Source organism: Ammospiza caudacuta, chromosome 4 (genome assembly GCF_027887145.1).
Source record: "Ammospiza caudacuta isolate bAmmCau1 chromosome 4, bAmmCau1.pri, whole genome shotgun sequence".
Classification (NCBI taxonomy): Eukaryota; Metazoa; Chordata; class Aves; order Passeriformes; family Passerellidae; genus Ammospiza; species Ammospiza caudacuta.
The window spans coordinates 50,430,124-50,452,850 of NC_080596.1; the positions used below are offsets into that span (position 1 = coordinate 50,430,124).

Consider the following 22,727-nt stretch of genomic DNA (forward strand, 5'->3'; position numbering starts at 1 on the left):
GAAGCTAATGTCATTTTACCAATAATGACAGCCTGGTACCACAAGATAAATGGTGTTAGATTATTATGCCTTAGTTAAAACACTTCTTAGAGTAAGACAGGTCTCCAGTTAAGGTAGTTTTTTAAAATAAATATGTGTGACATAATTATTCTATAGAGGTCTTTCTAGAGTTCCACTAAAAAGGGTATTTGCAGGTACCTCTAAGATGGTTTTGGTTTATGTTGTGCTGTGTATATGGCCAGCCATACACACAAATCCATAAAATAATATGGAGGAGTCAAAATTGATTTAAATGGGTTTTGTGTGTCCAACTCCAAATAAAATTGATGTCTGTCTTAGAGGATTTCTAGGTTTTCACTAGTAAAGTTTTGCAAAGTTGAACACTGAAGTTTTGTTCTCATTCACATCTTCCAGAATCATATCATAACCCAGCATCTTGGCATCTAAAATCTGTTTACTATTCATAAATTAGGCAATCTGTAAATTAGGCCTTCACTTGTTCAAAGGCATGTTCAAACCACACCTCAGGCACACCTATGGAATTGGACTTGGACCAAAACCCTGTGGTGACTCTCCCTTTTGTTCAGAAGCACAAAGGAGTGAGGAGGAAGAGGCTTTGTTCATGTCTCCTGTAAAAAAAAGAAACGCCCAAAATAAACAACAAGCCAACAAAACTCCAAAGCCTGGAACCTCACTTTTCCTTGCAGACAAATTATTGAAGTCTAATTGGGCTAAAGGGATATACTAGGCCAGTTGTTTTCTTGGAGGAAAAGGATATGATATATATACCTATATTCTGGCCTGTGTTCCATTTAAAATTTTGAATGCCATTACAAACTAGGACCCAAGAATTACATCTTTTTTTTTGCTGCCTTAGAGAGGTATGCCTACTTCTGGTGCTGCTCTGTCCAGTAAAGCTTTACTTTTTATTTTTACTTCCATGTTCTGAAAATTGACACTGAAATGATGAGTTAGGAGTTGATGCATCTTCCCAGTGTGATGCAGAGCCTGCTGATAAATTAGGGTTGGCACCCTGTTTGACAGACTAGAGATTTGCTTTCCAGTTTCTGTGATCCAGGTTACTGTGCCATAACCCTGTGCTGCTGGACAAATGAGAGCACATCTCTTCCCCTCTGCTGGCATGGTTAAAGAATATATTACTCCTGCTTTGATGGGAAAAGCTTATATAGTTTGTGTCTCTGTTAAGTTTTGAAAAAGTCTTGCTGAATCATGCAACTCTCCCTGGCTTTGGTACTTAAGATCCTTTGGTACTTTGGATCCTTTTTGTAGATCCTTTGTATGGAATCCCCTTTTTGTGCCCTGTTTTAGTGAAGACTCTGCTGCTTTGGGGTCTGCTACAACCAGAGCAAGCCACAGAACTTGCTAACCATGCTGCATAGTAGTGGTCTTGCTGTGGGACACTTGGAAAAGGAGGAATACCTGGGAATGGGCCGATCACCCAGCATGGTGTCAGAATTTTAAGTACTTTCTAGCTGGGAGTAGTATTACTAGTGACCTCATCTACAAGAGTTTTCAGCTTGCAGCATGACAAGTTTGTGAGTGTATCTCCATTGCTTGCAGAAGAATGACCCCAGATCCCATAAGCACTTCATTATCTGCTGAACTGGTAGATAGATCTCCAGAAAGTTTCAGCACTTTCTTCATTGAGGCAAGTATTTGTGAATGTAGAGGCCAGGCTGGCTGGTAAGAAGTGGCTCTTGTGGGAGGTTAATGTGTGAGTTTCCTAATGTACGTTAGAAACGCTGAGGAAATAAATATATATTTTTACATCTTAAATTATGATCTTAATGAAAGCATGAGATACTAAGCTGCCTAATAAAAAAGGTACTTCAAATTATATTAATACAGCTAATTTAATATTTCAAATTCTGAGAATCCTGCTGCTGTTACAAATAAAACATAAGTCTCCATTTTTATATTTGAGTTTTTAATGAAGTAGTTAATAATAGTTTCTGGCATTTAAGGGCATTTGAAGTGTTTGGTGGCTATTTCATTGCATGTTAAGTGTAATGTCAGTGACTGCCTGTTGGATTTTGGTTGTTACTGCACTTTGGCAGAACAGTGTTACAAAAGTTTAGAGGTTGCTGTTGAGAAGATGGTTGAGAATACAGAGAATGTAGACTCCTGCTGGTGTGCTAAGGTAGAAGGTATGTAATTTTTCAGATTACTCTTGTTAGAGATATGTTAAATGTTTGGATTTTCACCAGTCATCCAAAAGCCTCAAGACGGGAGAAAAAACCTGTCTTGTTTCATGTGGTAACTTTCCCACCTTAGTTCCCCAAAGCTTAATTTGAAACCTACAGGTGAAGTTGTAAAAAGATAAAAAAATATTTTGCCAAAAGCTGCTTCTTTCCTTGGCTCAATAAACAACTAGGAAATTTTCCTCAATTAAAATCTGTAGGGAGGGAGTTGCCTTTTTTTAAGCCTAATTTCCTAAGAAAATGTGATTTATGCTTTTGCCTTGTTCTCTCTCATTCTTTCCTTACATATTCACCAGTAGCTTTTGAAATAGTTGATCAATTGTAGCCATGTTTGTAGGAGGGATGGAAATCACAGACTATAATGTTACCACAGATTTTGGGAAAATGGGCAAGCTGGATATAGAGGAATGTGGCACTGCCCTCTCTTTAATGAGACATAATGGAATGGATTTTGGTACTGACCTGTTTTTTTAACATGCACTGGGTCTGTGTTGGGTAGGAGACCAGGAGTTGTTTGTGTCTCAAGCCCTGTCTCCTCAGGGCTTGAGGAGACAGGAAGAATATTGGGCTGTTTGGAAAGGGAGGGGGACGAACAATATCATAGTGTGACATTATAGCAAAATAATAATAAACATAATATTTTTCTGTCAGCATAAGAACCAAAGACAGTATTTCCCAAATCAGATTTCCAGTAAGCCCACTCCTCTGTCTTGTAACTCAGTTACTTGTTGAAAAGCAGGAACTGAATTTATGTCTAGAATGGCATTTCTTGGCTTCTTTCCTGTCTGGCCTGTATTTGCATTACTTATTTATCATAATAAACAGCAGACTGAAATCAACTTGAAGATTTTTATGAAGTCTCAGTAGAGAAATGTAGCATGTCCTGCTGGTTGGTTTAGAAAACTGAACATCTTAGTAATGCTAAAAGTGAAGAAAACTTTATTAGCTTGTGCTACTTTTGTTTCTAGAGAATTCTCTGCTGTATAATATGAAATATACTTGTCAAGACTCATAATCTTCACAAATTTTAATTGATTGGTTTTAAGTATTAAAATGTTTCATTTAATATATCATAACAGACTGCAAAATTGTTTTTTTAACCTTGTGCTTGTTTTAAAGTAGTTTTCATAGTAACAACAAATACTCTAAAGGAAACAGGGTTTTCCTCCACTGTGAGTAGAAAAGCAAGTAGCAGCATGAATCACAGCTTCCAAGAACTGTCAGAATAGAAATGCAAATTCTCTCTCCCTCTCTCTCTCTCTCTCTCACACACACACACCACAAACACACACACACCTTCCTGTCAGTTTTAATGTAGTAATGTGATTTAATAAAGTTTTCTTGCCATCCACAGAAGCAACATCCATTATGTGTAATCAAGATATTACTAGCAGTTGTGTGTTTGGGAACTACTGTTCCGAGCTAGTATGGTAGTTCTACTGATAGCAATTTTATATGTAATATGTTTTTCTGGAACTGTTTTTGTTGTTAAAATGTTCTACTTCATTTTTTAATATAGTCTTTTTTTCCAGCTCAGAAGCATTAGCTAAACATTATGTGCTGCCCTAGAGCTTTTCATGATGTTTCATAGATAATAAGATAGAGTTTCAGCCTTGAGAAGCTTGTGATCTGAATTTCACTGACATAGAAAATGATGCCAATGACCTCAGAAAGGGGGACAAGGATTCAAGTTAATAAGCGAGTCATAGTGAGTGAATTAAACAAATTCTCATTTCTAAAAAGATAAGATCGATCAGCAACAAGTAATATGAGAATATAGAAGCAAAAGACAGCATAAAGCAAGTCCAAATAATATACAGATTTGGAGGAAAAGAAGCAAAATATTTTTCAGGATCTGGATCGCATAATGAGATCAGAAAAGTAGTCTGGATCAAGAGAAGGAGTAACTAGAAGGTTTAATGAAATAGAGCAGGGAAAAGATCTATAGAAACTTACAAATTATGTTGATCAGTGTAGCTCTTCTGAAGGAAAAAAAATGAGACAGGAAAATTATTTGAGAATATGACAAATTGTTTTGATCAGGGAGGTTAGGACACAAGTTCTGCTACTAAGATATCTTTTTTTATCCCTTTAAGAAATTTAGCTGTCACTCAAACTTGCTTTTAAAGTGAGTGGCAAAATAACAGGCATCCCTGAAAATTGCATCTCATTCCTGTTGCTCTGTTGCTACTTTCTATTACACAATTTTTCTACAAGCTGGAGGACTTCATATGAATTTCAGTACAATTGAGAGTGGGACTATAGAAGTGTTTACCATCAGTGGTGATTGACACACTACCATTTTATCCAAGTCTAAAGGATCACAAACTTTTTTTCACTAAAATAACTGAAATTGCTTTTCCAAATTATTTTTAGTTAAATTTGTACTGCCTTTATATAGACAATTAGATTTATGGTTGATTTAGATTGAGTTACATTAAACTTTATGTTGCCAACAGAGGAACTAAAAATAATCTTTCATAAACTGGCATAGATTTTTTAAAAAATGCACCTTAACTTCCTGCTCTATAGAATATGTTTTGCCATTTCTTATCTACATGCTGGTATTTGATTCAAATAATTGATTTTTAACATTTCATATTTCATTTGACCACTTAGAAAAATAGATATGTAGGTGTTAATGGTCTGTATTTCTTATCCAATTAGACTTGGCAGTAGATCTTCAAACATTGGCATTCTTCTTCCTCAGGCTGAGAGCTTCTTCTTTCTATGTTATATGTACTGGGGGACAAGGTGGTAAAGGACAGGGGTTTAGAAGTTCCTTTATTTTGGCTATTTTATGTCAAAGGAAATCCACCAATCCTTACATACAGTGGAAGGGAATAGATTTATGTATGCCTTGAAGGATATGCTTTGCCACTTGGGAGTGCTGAATGGAAAATATCAGCGGTGGGTGAGTAGCAGTAGATTTTTCTAGCAGGATTATCATCAGTTAGATGATATTACTAAGTTGGTGCAGGTGTGTTTAAAATACAGCATGGTGTGTAGTGGTACAGAATTAATGATCTGTAGGAGGTGGGGAGCTCTTTCTTTGTTGAATAAAGTGTTTGTGTATAAGAATCTCTGTTGTATAGTTAGCTTTTGCTCAGGACATCTGAATGAAATTGGTTTTTTATTTATGAGGGGAGTTTGATTGGTGAGGGGAGTCTTGTGATGTTGCATGCCATCTTCTCTGAGAGTTTCATGTTGTGTGCTGAGGTAGTTCATGTGTCCTTATTGAACCATAGTACACACAGTTAAGATTTTATTGTTTCTTTCCAGAAGTTTGCATAGTGTATTATTAGTGTTCTGCAAGGTCATAATACAATCTGAAGCAACTGTAATACAATAATTGTAATATTGATATTTTGTAGATGTAGTTACATCTGTAAATTTGGTGTTACCATTGGGCTGTTGCATTTGTCTCACAGGTTTGGATTTCAGACAGTGCCAAAGCTATGTAAAAGGTGGTGTGAAACGATGAAGTTCTCCTTCATGAGTATTTACATCATTCTCTTGAATAGAAAATTAGAAAGTGAATTTTTTGACAATTTAAGAACGCATATGAAATTACTGCAGTGGCAGGAGAGAAAACAGAAATAGTCAAGGGCTCATCCCCAAAAGGTTTTTTTAAACAGATTGATTTTCATTAAATGATGGGTTTTTTTGTTGTTTTTCAGAAGACTGTGCCAAAGAAGACTTACTTAGATGACATCACCTTTGGACTACTAATGCTACCCACCCACTCTACAAGGCACAATGTATTTCTAGGTAATTTAAGTAAGTATGTAGATATGATTGCTACTGGAACAGTAATACTTTAAACAGAAACAGCTCTTTTTCAACCTCAGGCAAGGTAGACATTCCACTTCAATTTGAGATTCAAATTAATGGTGTGCGTGGGCAAGAATAAACTTCAAATAAGCTTTTTATAAGCTTTTATCTTGTACACTGGAGCGTGGAATGAAACAACTGAACTGTACCTGAGCTGCCTTAGAAACTAGAAGGAAGAAAAAGCCCAGACCTTGTGAAGGCCCTGTTCCCAGCAGTGCAACGTGCTAATGTGGCTGTGGTTTCTGGAGACTAAGCTAATCTCTCTCCCAGGGATGTGTTGCAGTGAATAAGCATATGGACAGCCATGCTCACTGCTTTTCTGAGTGGTTTTTTGTTTGTTTGTTTGTTTGTTTGGGTTTTTTGTGTGGTGAGGTTTTTGGTTTTGTTTTGTTTTGGATTTCTTTTTGCAGATGCTCTTGTAGAGGTGACTTAATACCCCATTCATGTAAGGATATAACAGTAGAATGCATCTTAGTGGGTTCAATTATCAGTATCTCTGTTCACATGTCACTTTATTTATGAAAGGGTTGCTTCTCCCTGCTTCCTTGATTGGACACTGTGTACCTTCCAGCTGAGGATGGGCCAGGAGGTGCAGATTTTCATCTTTTTAAGATTTGTCCGTGTTGTAGCTTGCAGTAAGATTGCTGATTGCTTTGTGCATCACACAGAGGGAAGCCCAGAGCAGCAGGGTGGTTTGTTCATGGTTCGTCTTTTGAGCAACAAAGGGATTTTGATACAGTGTATCATGAGGATCGTGGCCATGGTCCTCTGTAGACTTTATGTGTGTGTTTTTATGTTTTATCTTTCTGAGTAGGTGTTATTTTTCAGATGTTCTGTTGTTTTTTTGACTGGGTCAAAATGTACACTTTTATACTGGGTCAAAAAAACCCCCAAGAAATCGGTCTATTTATGTAGAACCGACATTGTGCCAAACTTGTTGAAATGGGATTATTTTGTCTTGCTGGCAGAAAGTCTTCCTGTATTCCTAGTGGCTTACAGTGCATTGGAGGTGCTTGGTCATACATGAAATATGGTTGTGAATGGAGTTACAGGTAGCAGTGCTTGTAGTTAATGATGCTTGACACTTTCTGTTCCAGAACCCTGGTTTTAGTTGCTTTTAATTTACTAAGACTTAAATCTCTGCTCTATGTCTCCTTCACCTAAAATTTGACCAAGCATCAGCTTGTTTCTGAGGATGAGTTTAGAGGGAGAAATGTACTGTTTTCTTGATGCAAAATGCAATGAAAATTTTGCCACTGGAAAAATAAAGCACCTGCATATGCTGGAGCAAGCACTCAAGGTTTTAGGAGAAACAAATTGTTATGCTGCAATATTTTTTTTTCTGCTGTCCCACTTACATTAGGCAGCATGATGGATTTCTGAAAATATGTTTTGTACCAATTCAATGAATTTCCTAAATCCATTTCATCTGTCCAAATCAGATGAGGTAGATACGTTCCAAATCCTTTTAGTCATAAGCAGACAGGGCTACTGAGCATGTTCTAGCTGGGCTGTGAGAAGTAAACAGGTCTAATCTCCTTGACTCCATTGTAGTGTCAGGTACAAACACTGAGTAAGAAGATTTTCTTCTGTACTCTGTGCTTTTCCTTAACTTTACCATGCATGTACTGTTGATTTGGTCCTTCAAATTCTGCTTCAGCAGTATATTTCCATAACTGTTGTTGATTTTTTTCATTCAGTTTTTCTATATTCTTTGCTTTTTCTCTTTATTGCTTTTATGTGAACATTCACTAATGTTCACAAGATCATTATTTTATCATAATAATATTGATTTTTTGGACAGCACAGGCTGTGTGTGGTTAAAAGTTTTGAAATACTTCTTTTTGAGCAACCTGAAAACCTCTATGTGTTGTGCATCTTTGATATTGCTTTTCAAGTAACATTTTTAAAACATGAAGACCATATTTATTCTGAAATGGAAGGGCAATATAATATACTTAAAATTTTCAGATTATGTACATGTGAAAATTTGTATAGTGTTATCTTTCTTAAAAGACAGTTTTTCTTTAGGAATTGCTCTAAAGAGATTTTTTTTGTTTTCATCTAAATTTAGCAAATGTAGAGAGAAGCCCATTCTTTCATTTGCAAATTCTTCTGGAAATCTGTTTGGATCTTGTGTACTGAACATCAGTGAAACTAGGTAAGTCTGAATTTGAGTTTGGTTATTCTAAGCAACTAATGAATTAATTGCATAAAAAAGGTTAAAAAATCCTATTTGTAATTTACAGTTCTTGGAGAAATTCTGGCATATAACCTCAAATCTAGAGGATTAAATTATAATGTAAATTACATAGCCCAGAAAATAAAGGGCAGAGATTAAGCAATATATTCCTGGCTTTACATCTTAGGTAAAAAGCATGTATACCCCAAATATATTTTATCTACTGTTTCTTTAGTGAAGTTATTGCATTCCACAGATCCCTTGATGAGCTTTCCTTAGTATTTCTTTGTTCCTGTGGCTGTTCTCTGAGATGATGTTTAGAACCAGGCTAATTTCAGTCTTACAGTAGACTAATATTCCTGTGTCATTAATCTGATTTTCTCAATTTCCATAGTTGGTTAGCGCAGGATTTAGAGATCAATTTGAGTCATTGCAGTAAGCCCATGATCATCTTTACCCCTTTTAAATTTTGAGTTAGGGGAAGTTAAATCACAGTAGTAGTGCTTACAAACCTTTCTTAGACTATACTATCTGACTTTCCAGGGAAAAAACAATACTGACACCTCTGCCTAAAAGTTCAGAGATGCAAGAATATTTACATTTCCCTTACTGTATTTAATAGCACAGGTAATAGGAGGAAATGAATAAGTAAACGAGAGAAAGGCTGAAAGAAATAAGGTAGAAAGAAGAGAAGTAAAATATTTGAAGTGAGAAAACAGGACATAAAAGATGAAGTAAATAAGTGAAGAAAAGAGAAATGAAGCCTAAGAAATAGGGATATCTAGATTTATGTCTTCTGCTGAATTCTGGCACAGAGGAAATTTTTTGTGGAACCCAGTAAATGTCTTTTATCATGATTTTGTTTTTCAATTGTGAGGCATTAAGAAGACTGCTTACAGAATTTTTCTCAAGTCTTTCAGTGCCATCAAGTATTCTGTTTATGACATTACATCTCTTTTGATTAGTCTGATTTGAAAAGGTAGGGTTTAACTCTAATGCATAGATTACAATTGCGATTTGGGTGATTAAAACTGCTTTGGAGAAAATCTCACTGTTGTCTCCCCTTACCACTTGCTTGGCTCTGTGTGTTTGAACTACATTTCTTTCTCAGAAACTAGTCTGTGAGTTCTGCTGCAGGGGCAGTGCTGTTCTGTCTCTACTGGGGACATGGAGTTCTGCATCAATCATGAAATTCCTGGAAAAATTTGAATGGTCCATGTGATAGTGATGTTTGCTTCTGGAGACCAGATGAAATCTAATCCAAAATAAACCCTCTTGAACAGCTAGCATAGGAGTGTCAGCACCAGCTGCTTTGATCTAGTGATCCATTTCTACGGTTTCAGGTTACTTTCTAATGGGGACAGAGCCATAGTTGTTCACTTTGGTTATAGGTCAGTAGATGAGGGCAGTGAGCCTCTAAGATATGTATCCATGCTGCAAGTACAGCCATGAGTTTGGGTGCTGATTTTGAAAAATTTTGAAGTGCCAGAAATACTTTTTTTCAATTTTTGTAATATAAACTGTGTTGATGAGGCAAATAAATTCTGTAAATGACAGTGGTTCAAACGACTAAATTGTACCTGCTTTTTGTAATTCTGATAGATTAGTTGGTGTTTTTTCTGTGCTTGGATTTTTAAGATGTTAAACAGAGGAGTCTTATGATTTCTTTAATTTTATAATTTTTGTATAGAATTTGAAAATATGTATGCTTCCCACCCCAGGTGTTTTGCTTGAGCTGCTCATCTGCATTGATAAAACCCCAAGGCCAGTGTTTTGTGGCAGTCATTAAGTAAGAGCAACGCAAAAAATAAAAAAGAGATGGTCTTTGCAGGTTTTTGCAGTTATTACCCTTTTTCCTGCCTTAGCTGTCATGAATCATGACAGACTTCTTTTTTTTTGGCCTGGAATGAATTCCTCAGTTGTTAAGGTGTTGAAAATCTGAGTAATATTTAGGTGCTGGTGTTAAATCATTTTATCTTGAAATAGCAGTTGAGAGAGTAGTCTCCATCTGCCCTGTTTAATTTTAAGTTCAGAGCTTCCCAAGAATTTTGCATGCTTAATTGTAGTATAATATCTCACATATCTAAGCCAGTAATTAGGACTAAATTCAGCTATGTTTCTTGTTTATTAGATCTTTGCAGAATCTTGACCTTGGCTTTCAGCATTTTTTCCAGAAATTTTCCAATATTCAATGAAGATTTCTGTTGATAGGGATGTTTCAACCTACTGTCTTTTAAAAATATAATCATTAATATGCACCCAAAACTATTAAGCTTGTAACAGCATAAGTAGCAGCAGCATTTTGAAACTGTTTGAAAAAAATCACTGGCTTTAATAAAAGCAATGAAGTTATTTTCAGTATTATTTAATTTGTTCAGAATTGAGATATAAGCCTCAGTTTAAACTGAAGAAAAATGTTGAGAGTCCAAATGTGAGTTATAAGCCAGTAAGTTCTGAAGACTCCTCATTAAGTAATCTTGCCTTAAGAATATTTCACTGCTATGTTGAAGTGTTCTGTTTGTGTATTTTTTTCATGTGTTTGGTATAAGTAAACTGTTTCAAGCTTGAATGTGTGCTTAAATACAATACAGCTGTTTTCATTGCCCTGTTAGCATATAGCCTGAACATAAAATTCATGTTAGTTTCAGGATTTCCTTCAATATTGATAACTTTTGTTGTCCCATTCCTTAGTACCAGTGTTTCATGGGCCACTAGCAAGATCCTAGATCTTTAAAACCATTCTCACAATGTGGTGAGCAGAAGGGAATTAAATAAAACCTGATTGTAATTTTGGTTTTTGATAACTGATATATTAATTGTAAATTGAAATAGCTATAATACTTTGCATACAAGTATCTTGGTGCACAGAAATAATGTTCTGTGAAAGAAAAACTTGGGAATTGTAAAAGATAAAAATTACAAAAGTGAGGGAGGGAATTTGAAAGCATGCAAATGTAGCAAGTGTGGTCCTAAGTAGTTGATATGATTTTTTTTTTTTTGTTGGGTATTGTAGATGGTAAAAAGGACTAATAGTTCTCACAAAAATAACTTTGAGGACACATTTGAAACTTTGTAGAGTTTATATGGAGTGTCCGAATAGAATCTGAATTTCCAAAAAAGGAGCTGAGTTTTTGACCTTTCCCCATGCTTAATCTCATGCTGAACATTCTTATCTTAAATATTTTAACTGCAAAGTTTCTAAGAGCTTGGTGTAGAATTTCCTGATAGGTTTTGTCTTTCAGTCAATATCATGATCTTAAAATATTTTTGAAGGAATGGGAGACACATGACAGAATTTTACTATGAGCAGTGAATTAGTCTGCAAGGTATTAAAAGGCTTCATTATGAAAATTCCCTGTGCCTGAAGAGTAATATTCTCATCATAATTAATCAATTTAATTTCCAATTAAATTGACTGGAACCAATATTTTGAAGAAGGAATGAGAAGAAGGAATTTGTTGTTTGTCTCTTGCTGTTTCTCTGGTGACCCTCAGAAGGTGATTTCAGTAGGTTTTCTGGACTTAGCACAAGCTCTGAAGGTTTCAGAGGAGGGAGTGCATGCTTCTACTGCTCAGGAGAATAAAGGAAAAGTGAGAAAATTTGTTATCTACAAACACAGACTGTTAAAAATGTTAAATGTTAGTGTTACTTTAAACTATAATTTTTCTTTGAGCTTTGTTTTCTGAACATTCGGAAATTCAGTTGTGTTCAGTGCTCTAATGTTTGAATACTTTTCCTTTATTTCCATATAAGAATATATGCAGAGTGATTATAGTAAAAGTAAATTAAATTTTGAGTTGATTTTATATACTTTTTTTTCTGTTGCTGCATTGCTGTTTTTGATTAGTTCATGCAGCACTATCTCTTTTGTTACCAGAATGTAATTTCTACCTGAACAAGTCCAATGTGACTGAATGCTGGCTGGTTTTATTTCCTTTGGTTCTTGCTTGTAGCAGGGTGGCAAAAAGATATTTAGCATCTATACCCAAAGTGGTTACTGAGTGTTTTGCTGAAAGTTGCTAGGGACAATAAAACTAAACTTGTTTTTGTCTTAGTTTTGGTTATTCTTAAGCCAAAACAAGAGTTACTTCCTCTCTGTATCAATTGCAAAACTCTTCTGGTTTGTTGCTTTTTTTGGGAGTTGTATTTCTGTTTTGGTTTGGTTGGTTGGGTTTGTTTGTTTTTGTTTTTTTTTTTTTTTTTTTTTTTGGGGGGGGGGGGTGGTCCCCTTCCCTATTAAGGCACTTCTTGCCCTTGTGACATGAAGTACTTGTTCTTTATCTCAAGTCTTGCAACAGTAATTCCAGTTGAGCCCAGATTCTTCTGGGCTGAAAGTTCTGACAAAAGACTAACTCCAGTGTTTTCTGCAGGGAAATTAAAATCTGGAATTCTCTAAATATAGTGTAGAGGATTTTTTCACAGTGTAAGCTTGTTTTTTCAATAGCAGGTAGTTTTATTGAGGGATAAACTGAAAGATCTGGCAGGCACTATAATTCTAGAAAATTAAGTTCTTTACTCCTGCTAAAGTCCTGTTAACCGTAGGAATATAATTGCAAGCATGCTAATACAGAAGTGTGTTTTGCCACATATTTTTTGGATTGAATCATTGGGTTGGTTTGGACCTTAAAGATCATCTAGTTACAATCCCTCTCCTCCATGAATAGGGAATGCCATTCACTTGATCAGGTTGCTCAGGATCACATCCAACCTGGCTTCGAACACTTCCAGGGATAGGCCATCCACAACTTCTCTGGAAAACCTGTTCCAATGCCTCAGCACCTTCTGAATAAAGAATTTTTTACCAGCATCTAATCTCTGTCTTTGCTCTTTTAGTTTTAAACTGTTCCTCTTTGTTCTGTATCTGCTTGTGTAAAAAGTTGCTCTCCCTCTTTTTTAGAAGCCTCCTTCAAGTACTGGAAGGCTGCAGTGAGGTTTCTGTGGAGCCTTTTCTGCTTCAGGCTGGAGAACCTCAGCTCTCTCAGCTTGTCTTCCATAGGAGAGGTGCTCTGATCATCTTTGTGGCCTCCTCTGGGCTTGCTTTAACATATCCATGTCTTTCTTGTGTTGAGGATCTGGGAGCTGGATATAGTCAGCCCTTGTCACTGGCCTTGATCAGGACATAGAGTCGTTCACCACAACGCTCTGGCTGTGTCCATCCATCCAGTTAGTTTTCCCTCCAACAGTCCACCATTTAAACCTATGTCTCTCCAATTTGGTGAAAAGGATCTTGTGTGGGACCATGTCAAAAGCCTTACAGAAGTCTTTAGGTGACTTTGGTTGGTTTTAACCTTATCAGCTGTTGCTCCATCATAGAAGGCCACCAGATTGGTCAGGCATGATTTGCCCTCAGTAAAGCTGTGCTGGCTGTCTCTGATCACCTGCTTGTTGTATGTGCCTTAAAATTGCTTCCATGATCTTCCCAGACACAGAGGTGAGGCTCATTGTTCTGTGGTTCCTTGGATCTTCATATCTCCCTTTTTTAAAAAATAAAGTTTCTGTTATTCCAGTCAACAGGGTTTTTGTGTGACTGCCATGGCTTTTCAGGTATGATGGAGAGTGGCATGGCAGCATCATCTCATCAGGTCATAGACTTGCCTATTCAGTTTCATCAGGTGGTCCCAAACCTGCTCTTCTCTTACAGTGGAAATAGACCGAAATGACCATCCCCTAGTGCTTCCTATGTTTTGTTTGGTCCTTTTTTAGGTTACCTCATTCATTTTCCTTTTGTAGACCATTTTGTGGTCTTCAAAATGATGTGCAGGACTTCTGGGAAAAGTGGTGGGTGGAGGTAGGGAGGAGGTGGAGCTGCTTGTTTGGTAATTTTTGACTTGGACCACACTTCAGTGTTGTAGCTTAAAATTTTCCAACTGTCTCATTTTATGGAAATGTGAAGTCTCACTTCTTTCGTTTTGAAGATGCTTCCAGTGAAGTACACTGCCTACTCCATTTTTCAGGCAGGCAAACAGTCCACTCTTCACAAGAGCCTTACAGAATAATTTAGCTGTGCATGAGTCACCCATGCTGGGAAATTTAGGCACCAGAAGCACTTCCACAGCTGCACAGATCATGGATTGTGCAATCAACTTGTAAAAAGTAAAGTGGTGACTAGCACTAAATATTTTTAGAAGTGTTTTTACTTACATGTATGCATTTCTGTGTGATATAGATAATTAAATTTCAAATAAAATATTGGCTTTCTAAAACACCTGTCATATGTTCTTGGCTGTTGCTATTAGCAACTGTTGTCAATGAAAAAAAAAATTATGTCCATTTGGTATCCCTGCATAATTGTGTTACAAATAGTTGATGTTGGTATAAATCATTCATGAGATTGTCTTTGCTAGCTGAAGAGAGGAAATCTAATGTGGCCGTGGAAATGAGTGGTCAGAGTGATGATCAAAGGCTAACATTACACAAACTTTTGGCTTGATCAAGGAGATTGGTAAAAGTGCTTACTAACAAAAGTAGCTGTTAGGGTGTGAAGTGCCAGGTCTCTGTAGCCATGCAGTTACCTGTGTGGTCTGTGGGTATTGCTCTTGCTATCTTTCATGTGGTAATTCTTCATCCGTGGTGGACAAATTCAGAGGAAGTACTTAGTCGTACTTCTCCCACATTCTAGGTAAATACCCTGACCACAAGTTAGGAATAAGTCTTTGTCTCCTATTTAGAGAAAACCAACCACAGAAAAGAGGGCAAAACAAGAAAAAAAAAAAAAAAAAACAACCAACAAAACAAAACCACCTACAAAAATCCCTTGAGTTCATTTTGTTTAGTTGTCTGGCATGTTTTTTAGTTGTCTGGAACTGGTATGCCAGTTCCCCTTTGACCCCTCCCATCACTTTTTCATGTGGGCATAACTGAGCAGCAGTAAGGTGTTTCTGGATCTGCTAGATAATTGTATCTAAAAGGAGTAAGTTGATGATATAAAATAATTTGATGTCTCTTAAAACTGATTTAAGACTTATAAGCTATATCCTTTATGGACTGTAAAGGGCAAGGATGAAGCAGGGCACCGAGTAAGATTACAACCATGGACTTCAGCAGAGCTAACTTCTGCCTCTTCAGGGATCTTCTTGAAAGAATCCTATGGGAACAGGAGTCCAAGAGAGCTGGTTGGTATTCAAGCATGACTCCTTTAAGGCTCAAGAACAATAAGCAAGAAGTTGGACAAAGGGGGCAGGAGACCTGCATGAATGAATAAAAAACTGTTGTCATTTTTCAAGTGTAATCAGGAAATAAGCAGGAAATGGAAGCAGAGGCAGACTGCTTGGAATCAATATAAAGTACTTGTCAAAGTAGAAACATGGCAGGAAGGGCCAAGACCCACCTGGAATTAAATCTGATTGAGAATGTCAAGGACAACAAGAAGGGCTTCTTCGAATACATAAATAACAAAAGAAAAACCTAAGATAATGAGGGCCTCTTACTAAATGGAAAGGGACCCTGGTGACAGAGGATGCAGAAAAGGTGCAGACAATGAACAACTTCTTTGCATTGGTCTTTGCTGGCAAGACCAGCTCTCCGGAATATCTGACTCACGAGACCTGGGTAAAGGAATGTTGGAGGGAAGACTTTCCCTCAAGGAGGTCAAGGAGGATTGGATTAGAGAACACCCAGGTGAACTGAACATTCACAAGTCTATAGGCCCTGATGGATTGCATCAGCAAGTGCTAAGAGAGCTGGTGGATACCATAGTAAGGCTGCTCATGAGAGGTCAGGGCAATCAGGAGAAGTACCTGAGGACTGGCAGAAAGTAAATGTCACCCTGCTCTTCAGAAATGGCAAAAAGGGGAACCCAGAGAACTACTGAAGAGGAAGAAGAGGAAGAACTTTTTTGCTGTGGAGGTGAACAAGCACAGGAACAGATTTCGAGGGAGTCTTTGGAGTCTTCCTCACTGGAAGTACTCCGGAGCGGTCTCACTCAACCCTGTGCACTGTGCTCTAGAATGACTGTGCTTGAGCAGGGAGGTTGCATGGGGTGACCCACTGTGGTCCCTCCCAGCCTAACCCATTCTGTGATTCTGTCATAAAGGCATTGGGTGCAGAAATAATTTGCATATCTTCTTACAGACCCTCTTGGTCAACTGTTGACTTTCTTGATTTCTGAAAATTTTAGAATGGCATAATGAGAGCATAGCAGGAAATTTTGACTCAAGTTTTCTCTTTCTTTATGTAAAAAGTAGAACTGTTGTTTTGAATGTAAAAGCTAATAAATCTTAATTGGGTCATTTTTTTCTGGTCTAGGATTGAATTTTGGAAAGATTCATTTGTGTGAATTTTATAATCTCTTTTTAGCTTCCTTTCCCAACTTTTAAGACACATCTGCATGCTAAAAGTCTGGCAGTTGAAGTGCTCAGGTAATGTGTAGGTTCATGTATTTCAGGAAGAGTAATTGAGGTGGATAGCTGAGTGTTGTTGCAGTAATAACAACAATGATAAAGTCTCATTTTCTAAACTTAAGGCTGCGTTTATATCAACACCAAACAGAAATTTTGCATGGAATGAAAGAAGAATTTTCTTGGTGTTATCTTGCTTTGAATGCGTAATAGTTATGTCTGTTGAAATAGATAATTAATTTTCTCCAGGACAGTTTTCAAAAAATAGTTGACTTTCTGTATCTATTCATTCTTCCCTTTTACTATTGGGGTAGAGGAAAACCAATGTTTGACTCTGTTCTGTCTCATTTCTTGGTGAATTGCCATGTTTATTTTCCAGTATAGGAATTAAATGTTTAATAAATTTTTCTTCTTTGGTTTGATTTGTTAGGATTCTTCGTAGTATTTTTGCTTTGATGAAAATGTGACAAACCATTTTAGGAAAATTGATTGTTAAGCTAACATTTGTGTGTGATATCAAACATCTAAAATTTATAATGCTCATTTTCATAAATATGCACATTTTAAATTGGATTAATTGTATCAAAGTGTTTTTAACTCCAGGATATATATCTTGGTAGTGTTTTGCGGAGAAAAGAAGAAACCTCACAACTTCGTAAAAGTTGTAAAGCCCGGTATGCTTTATTGCGGCGTGCGCCGGACGCAAGCCTTCCCAATAGGCAAGCGTACCTCTGAAGACCTCGGGTCTTCTTTTATCCCCCTTCTAAATGCATATGCATACAGTTTCACAATAAGTTCATACATATTCATTCCGCGTGACATTTAGCACTAGTTCTTCTTTATCAGAGGAATTCCTAGGTCTAGGGCAGATCGACCTTGCAGTAATTTCTGTTTTTCTTTCTCTGTCTCCTTGCTGTCTCTGGAATGCGGCTTTCCTTCAGCTTTGGCCCTATAGACCTCTCACCTCTTCCAGGCACTTCACCTAATTCAAAATAGATCCCCACTCCATCTCAGTAGTGTTATTTTAAAGGTTTTTCTTTAAATTTCTGTTAATATTGAGAAATCATCAAGTAAAGATTTTTTTTATTGTCTGATAACTTTATTCTATGGAAAAAAATTATTTGTAGGTAGTAAATAATTTTATGGATAGCTATAATATTCAGTGGGAATTTAAACTTCAGAATGTGTGTGTGTAATTTTTTCACCTTTTGAACTTCTGGAAAAAACTTGTCAGTTGTCTACCTTCTCAGTTCCATCTAAGAGACTGGAAGAAGGAAGTTTGGTTTTATTTGTTCATTGTAAAAGGTACCAATTTACATGGGTCCAGTTAGAGAATAGCAGACTGCAGATCTTAGACCCTATCTATTGCACTTTTTTCTTCAGCACAATGAGCTTCAATTAAGGGTCTGTTCTTCAGCTGGTTAGCTGACTGCAAGTTGTATCTTCTCAGCATTCCATTAAAGGAAATGGAGATTTCCGCAGGGATGTGAAAGTTTTCAGTTTTGAATTGTAACACTAGCAGGTTGGTAATTAGCTTCTCCTGACCTAAACTCTTGTTAGGAAGTACTGGTTTTGTTTTAAGCACCATTTAAAGAGACAGTAGGAGTACTTTAAAGCCAGACTTGATTATGAAATATATATTTTATTTTAGATGTGCAAACACAACACATACTCAAGTCTAACCCAGGTACCATGTTATAGAACCAGGAGTGGGAGATGTAGCTAAGATGTTCCTGCTCTTTATAGAGGGGTAATGTTTCTTGGCTGTGCCAATTTTCAAAGATAGGTGGAGCCACACTTTTAAAATGTCTTCTTTATTATTTTGTTCTTATTAAAACTGTGTGATATGTGTGTTCTTTTAAACACATAGTTTCACAAATCTGCTTCAGTATGTGGCCAGAGCTAAAGGGATGTGCGCCTCCAGTGGGAGCCAAGGAAGGGTGAGGCCTTAAAAAAATGGGAGCTAGTGGGATCATAACATGTAGCCACTGTCTTTTTTTGTACAGACTAGTTGCACATGATTTGCAAACATTATTTCTTCCACTCACTTTTACAGCTTTGTTATTGAAGGAAGGGAATCTCTTGTAAGGAACTGTATGCAAATGACTGAGAAAATATTTTAAATGAGACTACAGAAGAATAATGGCTGGTTCTGATGGCTAGGTTACTAAATGCTGCCTTTCAAATTTATCTTATAAACTTGGGTTGGTACTATTTCTTATTGTCCTTTTTGTTTTTCTGATTTGGGGAGCTTGTTTATTAATGACTCCGAAAATTTGTATTGTATCACTCTCTTTTAGTATCTTTGTTAGTAGTTTGATGGAGGCAGATAAACAACACCTCAGCTGTTTGTAAGTGTAGTTAGCTGGAATCTTGGAAGGTGAAGATAATACAGCCTGGAAAGCAATGCAGGGGAAAAAAGCCTGGTAAGTGCTTCAGCACCCCACAGCCAAGGACCAATTATTAGCTACCTGACAACCTGCTGAGTGCTTTACTGGTCACCCCCAGGGAGCTGGAGGGAAGCCAGGCTCAGGCCAAGAGCCCAGATTGCTAGAGAATTCCTGATGAAGTAGCAGGTCTGAGGATGTTTGGAGAAGTCAGTTTGGTAAGTCAGAGACCAGTTCAGTGGCATACATGGGCAAGTGTGGGCCAAGTTTGAATGTATTATAAAATAGTTTAGGTTGGAAGACACTGTAAAGATCATCTGGTTTCAATGTTTCCCTTTTTCCAGTCACCTGGAACTTAGCTTGATTGCCACGACTTTTCAAATATTAGGGAGAATGGCTGTGCAAATACATCAACCAATTCCCTCAAGACTCCAGGATGCATCTTATCAGGTGTCATGGACTTAACGTATAACCAGGTTCCTCAGGTGATCGTGAATCTGATCTTCCCTTACAGTGGAAGGGACTTTGTTCCTCTAGTTTCTGTCTTGCAGTCCATCCATTTAAGAAGCATAGGAAGAGATGTTGCAAGCCAAGACTGAAGCAAAGAAGTTGTTGAGTACCTTAGCCTTCTCCTTATCTGTTGTTACCAGTTTACCAGCCTTGTTTAGTGGGTGTGTACACCTTCTTTGACCTTCCTTTTCTGGTTAATATAGCTATGGATGTTGTTTGTGTTATGCTTTGCATCCCTTGTCAAGTTCAGCTCCAGCTTCACCATGGCCTCCCTCATCCCATTCCTTCACACCTGGGCTGCATCCGTCTACTCTTCCCGGGATACTTGTCCTGGGACAGAGCAGAGGGATGCGTTAATGTCTTGCCCTTTAGTTTGACCAGCAGTCTCTTCTCATCCTTGCTAGAGTCTTGTCTTCTTTGCCTGATTTCTTGTGCCTGGAGATCATTAGCTCTTGTGCTCTATGGAGGACATCCTTACAGATCTGCCAGCTTGTTGCTCTCCCTTGTCCCTGAGGGCAGGTTTCCTGGGGTTCCTACGGGCTTGCTCCAGAGGCCTAACTTTACTGCTCACCTGATTCACATCCCTCTAGGCTGCAAATTCCACCAGTGTGTAATCACTGTAGCTCAGGTAAAGGTCTGAGCCTTATTGGAGCTTTCTTGCATGCATCTTCACTGCAGTCTGGGCCAAGATTAGGGAGCTGCACTCTATCAGGGAGGGAGCTATGGGGCCATCTCTGTGTTGAGTAAGGGGAAAGAGATAGAGACTGCAGAGGAGGGTAGAAGAGTGGCTGCAGGACAGCTGGTCAAGCAGAGATCAGCCCAAATGTGGTCTGGAGCAAAGGAGTGTTTTCTTTTTCTGTGAGCTAGAGAGATGGAAATTGCAAATGTGGTCAGTCCCAATTCCTAGAGAAATCTCTCTCCTGATGGTGGGACAGTCTAATACACGAAGCAGGCAGAAGAGAATTGCTTTTTCCTGTAAACCTCAGAATTAATTTTTCTATGAAGATATTATGCAGTGACTTTTGAGCAAATTTGTTTGAGCAGCTTGTTTAGGTCCATTACCTTGTTAGGGAGTAGACTGGGGCACATCTATGTGACAAACCATTTCTAACAACCTAACCTCTTTTTACCGCTGTTGTCATGTTTTCTGCTATTCAAGGTGATCTGTAGCCTCTTCTAGCTGCTATGGACTGTGTATGATGGTACACAAATAGTGTGCACTCTTTCAAATGTCATTATAAATCAACTAAATTGGCGATATCACTAACTACTACCATAACAGCCTTCTAACAGGCATTTAATCTCTCCTGTTGACTGCTTGGACTTACCCTCTTACCAAAAGTCCTTCAGTAGCAGATGAGAGACTGCCATTCAGGTAATGGCAACCCACACCACCAGTCTTCCGTTCTACTGCACTTTCTCCACTATATATCCTTGAGTACTCTCTGAGAAGGTGATGGACCTAAGGAAGCTGCTCATCCACAGCAGACTACTCATGGCCACTCAAAATTTTCCTATTAAAAGCCATCTGGGATCCATCCATGCTAGAAGCAGCCCTCTCCTTTTTTGTCCTCTGAAGCACTGGAAGATGAACACCTGCTGCTATAGCATGTTTTATCTCAGAAAATGACATTTCTAGGATGTTGTCATCTTTTCTGTGCAAGCACAGACCAAAAACTGATTTATTGGTGTGCTAGAGGAAAGCTTGCATTATGTGACTGTTCCCAGCTGCTGGAATAACCAGCTGATCAGCTGCAAAGTTTATGCTGAGTTCCTTCAAGTTCCTTTTAGCCCCATCTTTTGATTTTTTCCAATTGCCCTTTTTCTTTTTTTTTTGAGGTAAAAAAGGAGACATGTCAGTTTTAAAAACATAGTATTTTCACAGACAGCCTTTGATTAGCAAGAAAAGATTAATCAGTCATTGCCCTAATTTGCTCTCTGTTGGTGTATATACAACAGCAAAGGAGCAGCTACCTTGAAAGCTGCTTACTTGTTCTATTAGACCAAAATATATGTGATTAGAGAGCAAGTGCTTATGGTTTATCTGTCTAAAGGTCTCTTGCTCTACAAAATGCTATGGTTCCTGGAGAGAAACTAAAGCAGAACAAATTCTTCTTTTTCTTCTCCCCTCTACTCCACCTCCAAAAAAGAGGAAGGTAAAGAGAAAAATGTCTGGGCTGGAGGTGATCCAATGAAGCAAAAAGCAAAATGGAAAATATGAGTGATAGTGACGTTTTATTCTGGGCTGGAGATAATAGCTGGATCGCTGCTTGTCCTAATTATGGTATGATGTCCTAGTGGAGTAAAACCCCAGAAATTCATTATCCAAGTGATCAGAAGCTCGTGGAAAGAAGTATCAGGAAGGTTTATAATTGTCTTCAGGATCTCTATAATGAACAGGGCTTCTGACACTGTGCTTACATTGGGAGTCAAGTTCTGCTCAGCTGTTTGCTCAGTGTGATGTTTCTGCTCTTGGTCTTGCCCTGCTGAGTGACCACTCTTAAGAGCTCTGCAGGGCACTGGGTGCTGTGGCTCTGATTCTTTAAACAAGATCTTCTCTACAGCTAATCCTCAATGATTTTAATAACTATTTTGCTCCCCTGGCAAAATTGGATTATAGCAGACAAATCAGGTTGTATTAAAGAAATTAATCAATTTCTGTTTGAAGAGACTGTAGGGCTGGAAAACTGTATTGCTTCATATGTTTTTCCTGTGATAATCCTGGTGTAAAATTATTTGCCTTAATAATACAAGTCACCTCACATTATTTCTGGGGGTGGTAATCTGCAAAATCATCTAAGTATTATTTGTATGCCATGATATAAATTTTACATAAATCAAGGCATTTGTATAAATTTTTAACAGTACTTATAGAGGCACATTTATTCTTCCTCAAAAATATTTTTCAGTGTTACCATTATGGTGAAGTGCTGGAGACATAGGGATTTCAGTTACTGACTCTGTACAAAATGAAATACAGGCCATGCATTCACCATTGTCCCACTCATTTTTCAGTCCAGTCCTGACAGAACATTTGTCATTAGCAAGACTGTACAGTAATTTCAGAGTTTGGTCAATCTTTGAATTTGTTTTCAATATTTAATATTACCAATGTGCATTCCAATATTGTTAATAAAATGGACTGAAGGTACTGAAATTTTTTCAGTCTAAAAAAAATGGTATTTTTTTATCAGATGGTGTTAACTTTATTACTTTATGTTGTATTATGACTTTTTACCTTGTAACTTTCTGAGAA

General features: G+C 37.5%; 1 protein-coding gene across 6 annotated transcripts in view; it reads left to right on the forward strand.

Moving 5' to 3' along the window:
* The window catches only part of CLOCK (clock circadian regulator), a 64,858-nt gene that overhangs the window by 4,266 nt on the left and 37,865 nt on the right, over nt 1-22,727 (forward strand). For 5 of the 6 annotated variants that reach the window (XR_009274702.1, XM_058804250.1, XM_058804247.1 and 2 more), the window contains exons 2-3: nt 5,903-6,002; nt 8,131-8,217. The gene's annotated coding sequence lies outside the window, so the exon portion shown is untranslated. The remainder of the gene's footprint in view (nt 1-5,902; nt 6,003-8,130; nt 8,218-22,727) is intronic. The other variant, XM_058804249.1, reaches the window with a different exon arrangement.